Genomic DNA, 7,575 nt, shown 5'->3' on the forward strand with positions numbered 1-7,575 from the left:
TTCTGGGTGGGACAATTGACACTGATCCTCTTGATGGGATAGGCTTGTAACTGCGTAACAGAAGAATGGAGGAATATGTCCATCATTCAGGACTTTTCTCAATATCATCATGCCTAGTTTGAAGGAAGAATCACAACAATTACACCCTTACTGAAGAACGATACTGAGGATCACAGACTCCTCAGAAATGAATGTCTGGGTCACGCCAGTAGGCAACACATATGGTCCTGCAGAATGGATAGCTAAGGGAAGTGGTACTCCAGACTGGGGAAGAGATGTTGAACATGGGGAAGAGATGCACAGGGATGAGATGCTGAACATGAGTTACACTAAGAATCATTTATGGGACTTATCCTTGCTAATCCTTCTTTACATTTTGTGTGCTTCTTTCAGAAAATCACCATCTTAAAGACTTCATGTCAGCTAGTCCATTAACTGATAAACATTATTGAGTCTGACCAATGTCAAGGGATGCTGTGGCAGACAATGTAGTTGCTTAGTCCAGATTCGTGCAGATGCCTTTTTGCTCTTAGCGTCTCCTACTCCTTTGTCTCCTCTTAAAGCCCTCTCTACATCTAAAGGGCACTTTTTTCTTCCAGGAGCCAGCTCCCCCAGGACTAATATTGCTGGTTGTAGAGGATAGATGCAGGGACCTGGAGACCAGCCCCTAGGCCATTGCTTAGCCACCACAGGAATCTAGAGCCCTATTCTCTTGCATAAGGACCATACACCTCTGATTTGTAACCTACACTTCCAAGTTTCTCTTTAGCTGAGGTTGGAACTACTTTTTGCTGCTCTTTGTGTTTTACATACAGTAGATTATAGCAATAATGAACTAAAATGATTTGCTTCTCCTTGTGTCCATGACCTTGAATAATCACTATATGCACTGGCTCTGGCTTGGTTATGTAACTTTCTGTGATCCATGGGCACTGGAAAACATCATATACTTGTGCTTAGAAACCTGCCCTCTGCTGTCTTTCCTGAGGACCTTACAAACACTGTGCATTTAATAAAGCTGAACTACTTTGTTGGAGACACTTGGGCCAGACAACCAGCCAATATACAAGACTTTCAAACATGTAAGCACACCCTAGTCCAATCAGACAAAGATGGAGCCCAGCAAAATAACCATTCCTCTGAGCCCAGACGAAACTGCTACCCACTCCCTGCCCCCAGTCATAGGCTAATAAATTACCTTTGTTTTAGACTGATAGACTGTGGCATGTCTTTTGGCTCTGTCTGTTTGGGCAACAGGTGTTAACTGATGCAAGACTCTCGCTTTAATTTTCCTGTTGTATGACCTGCACACCTTTATGCTTCCTCCTGGAAGAAATCCCTGTATAATTCACTTATTTACACAGGAATCTCTGTCTCAGGAGCACTTCTAAAAGATGTGATAATTATGCCACTCTTAGGATTTTAGGGAGAGAAAAGAGTGTTAACCATCTACATTACAAAAATGGCACTTATTTGAAGTATCTGGAATACAAATATTGAAGCCATTCAGAAAAAAAATATGAGGGGAGCCTGGTGTGTCTTGCAGGCCTCAATTTTTCTTTATCCTCAATGTACTATGACTATCCCAGCCCCCTTCAGTGGATTTTGTCCATCAACAGACTGCAAATTAGGGCTCAAATCCTGAGTAGAGACTTGCCAGTGGGTTAAATAATTCCAGACCTTTAAAACACATCCTAATGATAGGACAGATAGTCTGTCTATTATATTCCCAAGTGCTTTCTCCTATAACAGATTAGCAATCACAAGAAAATAGCTAGTGAAATATTTACTGCCATAATATAACAATTCAACTGCCAAGGGTATGTTCCCCCCATTTGCTGCCTGACAGAAGATTCTCAGAGCTCAAAAAGGAGTGGCCAAGCACCAACCATGGCATTGAGGTTTTTAAAATCATTTGACTACATTGAACAGCATGAAGGAATGTGGTCCAGTATGACAGGAGCCCATCAACATCAGAAAAAAAATGAATTGCATCAGCATTTTTAAAATAACTTCATTTTGGGAGTGATTAGTGTTTAAAAACTCTTTTACAATAGAAATCTTTATTACAAGGTAATTAATATTTAAATTTTGATTCATTTATATTGCCCTTAGGTATACTTTTTTTTCCCAGAAGTGAAAAAGTTATTTATTTATTTTTCAAATTTTTAAAGTTTGATTATTTCATGTAATAAAATGTCTTTATAAATTATTGGCTTTCATAGGATTGTTACAAATTACAAGATTCCTGGTCTGAGTGCACCTCTTTTAATATATATTTTAGCCATGCTGTGGACTATTTATGAGAGATTCTGAATTTTATGAGCAATAACCAAGCTTCCAATAAAATTATAAAATGATAAAGTTACTAAAATTTTGGATAGATTACTACTTCTAAGATTGAATAATATTAAAAGAATAAAAGACTGTGATAAAGGAGAGATTATATTTGAATTATTAAAATTAGCAGTACAAGGACAGTGGAAGGCTATAAGTATATATAAAATAGAACTTTAATTAGAGCTACATCAACTCTTGTCTGGAACAAATACTGTGATTCATAATATTAAGTAAAATGGAGTATATGCTAATAAAATTATCCTCTCTTGTGTTTTAAATATATGAATCCTAGAAATAATATGAAATCATTTATTCTACAAAAATATTGTGTCATCTCTAATAGTAGGTTTCTGGTTCAAAGCTTTTAAGGACTCTTAAGATTCTGATCTTTCCATTTTAAATACTATGTTGTCTGTCAATGAAGAAAAGTCACATTTTTTTTTAATTATAAAATTGTTGTCCAAGAACTGGTATAGTGTTCTTGTAAGGATTAGTCTCCTAATTTTTACTCATCTTCACTGCACCACAGAAACATCAGGTAAATGTGCATTTCTCTCCAATTGCCACACATGTAGAACAGCATTTCTGAACGTGTGGTTATTCATCCTGCTCAGTGAGGCAAGCCAGGGTCAGATAGTCAAGGTTGTACGAACTCTCTCATATGCAGAAGCTAGAGAGAAAAAAAGAAAAGAGATGAAAGGGAACTTGTGAAAATAGAAGTGAGACCAGTAGAGTAGGGAAAGGGGTTTGGGCAGGGGGAGAAGAAGAAAGAGAAAGGGGGAGTATAGGAGAATGAAAGAGACTATGCTGTGTGTGTGTGTGTACAAATGTATCACAGTGAGTCATTGTGTATAATTATAATATATCAATAAAAATCCTAAAAATAAGGAGTTTAATTATTTTTTAAAAATATATGGTACATAAGGACTAATGAACTTTCACTTCTTAACAAAGTAATATCTCCTATTGTTAGTTTCTTATTTAGCAGATATGGTATTTTGGGGGGGGGGGTGATATCTGGGAACCTAAGTGTGGAAACAGAAATAAAAGGGAAAGGACAGACAGGGTCACCTGCTTCCAGCACTCTAATGCTACAGACCATGCAATCTCAACAAAAATGCTGTATAATATCACAGAACCAGGAATTTAGACATAAAGTAAATTGTGTATCAATTGGGTCTTCTATCCAGATCCCAAGCAATGGTCTGATGAATACTTTTCAGCTATCATCTAGGCTAGGCAACTACCCAGTTATCCAGTCAAACATTAATCTGGGTGCTACTACGTTGTGTTTTGCAATTGGTGGACTTTAAGTAAAGGAGATCCTCTTTGCAATGAAGATGGGCCTCATCCAATCAATTGAAAAAAGTCTTAAGAACACAACTTAGATTCCCATGAGGAAGAAGAAATTCTTCCTGAAGATTATGGCTTCATCTCATGCCAAAGAGTTTCCAGCCTTTGAGCCTCCATGGTTATGGAGATGATTCTGTTTATCAACCTAATTCTTTGAAACAAATTTTTCTATACATATACTACAGAAATATATATGTATCTGTAAATATATGTGCATATATATATACACATAACCCCTATATGTGTATGGATGTACACAATACACATATATGTAATTTGTTTCTCCATATAGCTCAAACAGACACGAGAAGATTAAATTTCCTAACTTCTTTAAGTTTGGGATAGAAGGGAAACTTTCATGGGTAGGTAAATACGAAATCTCAAACGTTAGAGATGATTCTGTTTATCATTGTTCCTCTTTGCCCCCAGTCTTGCAAAGTCAAACAATAACAGTAACATAGGGATTAATCAGCCGGGAGATTTGTGAAATCACTTTGTATAATTTCTGATCATCTTTTAGTCCATGCCCATATTTATATTGGAGTAAATACCACTTCAGAAAGTGACCACACTGCTTCTGGAAGGAAGGTAGATTTGAATCAGGAATGCAGGAGGGACCTCAAAATACCCAACAAACTGATTTTGAAGCCTTTCCCTAAATCTAACAGTAGTGAAAACCCAATTATATCATGGTGGTATTGTAAAAAAGTGGTCTGCTAAAAATCTAAAGCCAATAATAAACCTGGACAAGGAGTTTTGGCAAAGGACTTGAATCAGAATAAACAATATTGCAGGGGTATAAATAATTGTGGAGATCTGATTAGTGAGTTCAGCTAAAATAACCAGGTATGTTCACTAATTTTCAAGATGACTGTGTGATGAAATATAATTTCCTTGGATATTTCATGATTACACATGGTCCAAGCCTTTTAACTGAGGAAAATGTTTAAATAGCAAGGCCTGGTAAGTTAGAGACTTGGAACGTGACTTCCCAGTGATATTTGCTGCATATTATTATTGTCCTAATAAATAAAAAGGAGGACATTGTCCTCCACTCCCTGGAGAAGATTTGTTAACTTTATAGTGTGGTAAGTCTGTCTCACCTGAGGGAAGGAGGGGCAGATTGCCAGCAGCCCCTACGTAAGCACTGAGTGTCATACTTTTGAGGTTGCTTTCCTGTAATATAAGCCCAAGTGTGTGGGCAAATGGAATAGGATCATCTTTTGTGTCACCCTGAGAGGATTCAGAGCATGGGTATCTGATAAAATTTCTATCTTGTGAGGAAATCTGCACTGTTTCTTTGAACTCTCCCTCACTCTGTCTATACACACATAAATATATGTGTGTATGTGTATATATGTTTATATATGTACATATAAACACACACATATATAACTCTTATTAATCAATAGTATTATATTTTGGTAAATTATCGCAAAATCATGGCTAGGATTTTTTAAAAGCCATTTATTTTAGTGATTTTTTTTTTAAGCAAAAGCAAGAAGAGTAACATTTTTAATAAATATTTGCATCTATTTTATCTGAAAATTTATCTAACACTACAGATCATAAAGTTTTGAATAAGGTGCTCCCTTCTCAATTAAATCATTTTAATTTTATAAAGGTAAAATTATGATACCTAGAAGTTATAGTATAGTAGAAAATATGCAGGATTCCATTAATAAGCACATAAGAGTGTCATAATGTGGTGACATTTGAAGTGACTTCTCCATGTGTAACATCTCTCTTGTCTCCAGGCAGAGAACAGCTTTTGTTTTTAAGAGTTCACTACATTGTGCCCACCAGAATAATTCTGGATTAATCTCCTTATTTAAAGTTCTGTGACCTCAATTACATCTGCAGCGTCTCTTTTGCCGTGTAATATATTCACAGGTTCCAGGGCTCTGGGTACCTGCACCTTTGAGGAGCCCTTCTGCCTATCATGGCCTACTATAATGTGTGTTTAAAGTTTTAAATATTTCAGAGTCTTAATTGACTCCTTTGTAAATGAGCATACTAATACCTGACTCAAAGAGACCTTTTGAAATTTAGCAGATAATTGTAAAGCATAGAATACCTCTCCTTTCTCTTTCCTAGTCCCAGGAATGGCCCAAGGTTTAATCTGACTTGCATATGTATTAGACAGTGTGTTGATTAAAGCATTTCTCATGGAAATTAAATCCAATAGTCCCTTCACTTTGCTTACTGCTTTCAGTCAGTACAGAGCCTAAAGAAATGTGTACTTAACACGTGTGACAGACCCAGACATCAAATGCCTCAGTTAAGCCTTTGGCAAGTAATGATTCAAAGTCAATCCAATATTGAATTCCATGACAAATGACTAAAGTATTGATATTTTGTTTTGCTGATTAAAGAGAGATCCAAATGTTTTAGAGACAAACCTGTAGGACAGTTCTGTTAATAAAGTTGAGTAATAAAAAGAACATTTGTTTTCTGCTACGGCACTGCCCTAAATCTAGATTGATCCTCAGAACACACTTGGTAATGATCAAACACCACGTTTTCTTTGCACTGTCAGGAAACCTGCTTTAGTAATATGTCATTGCAAAATTCTTACATATGAAAAATAAATATATGGATTGAGACTTTTTTCTAGTAGAACAAGAAATGGCATTAACTCCATAACAAAAAGAAAAATCACTACAGAAAGTTATCTTGAACATAAAGATCTCTTTAGATGTTGCAATATATTTCAACAGTTGTTTTATTTTAATCTACTTTTATTTTTTAATTTATTTTATAAATTTTGGTATTGGGGATTGAACCCAGGGACAATTTATGACTGAGCTACATCCCTGGCCCATTTTATTTTTTCATTTTGAAACAGGGTCTCACTACATTCTGAGGGTCTCACTAAGTTGCTAAGGATGATAAACCAATGGTTATCTTTAAAGATAAATATAGGCTGTAGATTTAACTCTACTACAAACAAGCCTGTACTTCTTAATGACAGAGCAAAGAACACAATCTAAAAAATGTGACTTGGGGTACAAAAGCCAAAAGTCCAAAAGTAGGGGCAGGGGATAGATCAGGTTGTTCCTGACTGTTAACATCCAGAAAGCAAGTCTATATAGGTGATAGATAGATAGATAGATAAATAGATAGATAAATCTATAGATAGATAAATGTAAAGATAGAACTAGAGGTAAATTTTGCAAATTTACGACTGTGATTGAAGATATCCTCTCTGAAAATTTATAGATGGGAACTTACTCCCCACGAATGGGGTTGGAAGTCTTGGTAATAGGACTCTGCCCTTGTAAGTGGGTCAGTGCCTTCATAAAGTCTTGGGTTTGCACCTTCTGACTCATGTGCCAGGTGGTGACACCAGACCAGCTCCTCTTTTCACATTATGTATAAAACTGAAAATTTTGCTCAAATAATATTCTATAGAACATGAAACTTAAAACTAATATTTGTGACAGCCAGAAGGGCTGTTTTCATAGGTTTTATATATAACTGTACCATTATTTGAGAGATTATTTAAATTAATATAGATTATAAGGGAATATTTAAAAAAAAAAACAGACCTACTAAGTTAAATGCTACAAATAGACTCAGTAGGGAGAGTGTAAGTAATATAAAGAAGTTCTCTTCTCTTTTGAAGTCATGTAGAATTCTAAACCTGGTCAAAATGGTAGCTGAATCTGAGGAAATACTATACAGATTCTAATGTCTACTTTCAAAATGAAAATTTTTATTATCTGAAAAGTACAAATTCTTTTATTTAAAAATTAGGAAACTTTAATATAGGAAAGGACTACTAGTGAAAATCAGCTATAGTAATAATTTATGATGAAAACTTTAGAGTTCTATTTGTGGAGATATCAACTAATAGGGTTCAACAATCATTTTTTTAAT

Source organism: Marmota flaviventris, chromosome 7 (assembly GCF_047511675.1).
Source record: "Marmota flaviventris isolate mMarFla1 chromosome 7, mMarFla1.hap1, whole genome shotgun sequence".
In the NCBI taxonomy this organism is placed as follows: Eukaryota; Metazoa; Chordata; class Mammalia; order Rodentia; family Sciuridae; genus Marmota; species Marmota flaviventris.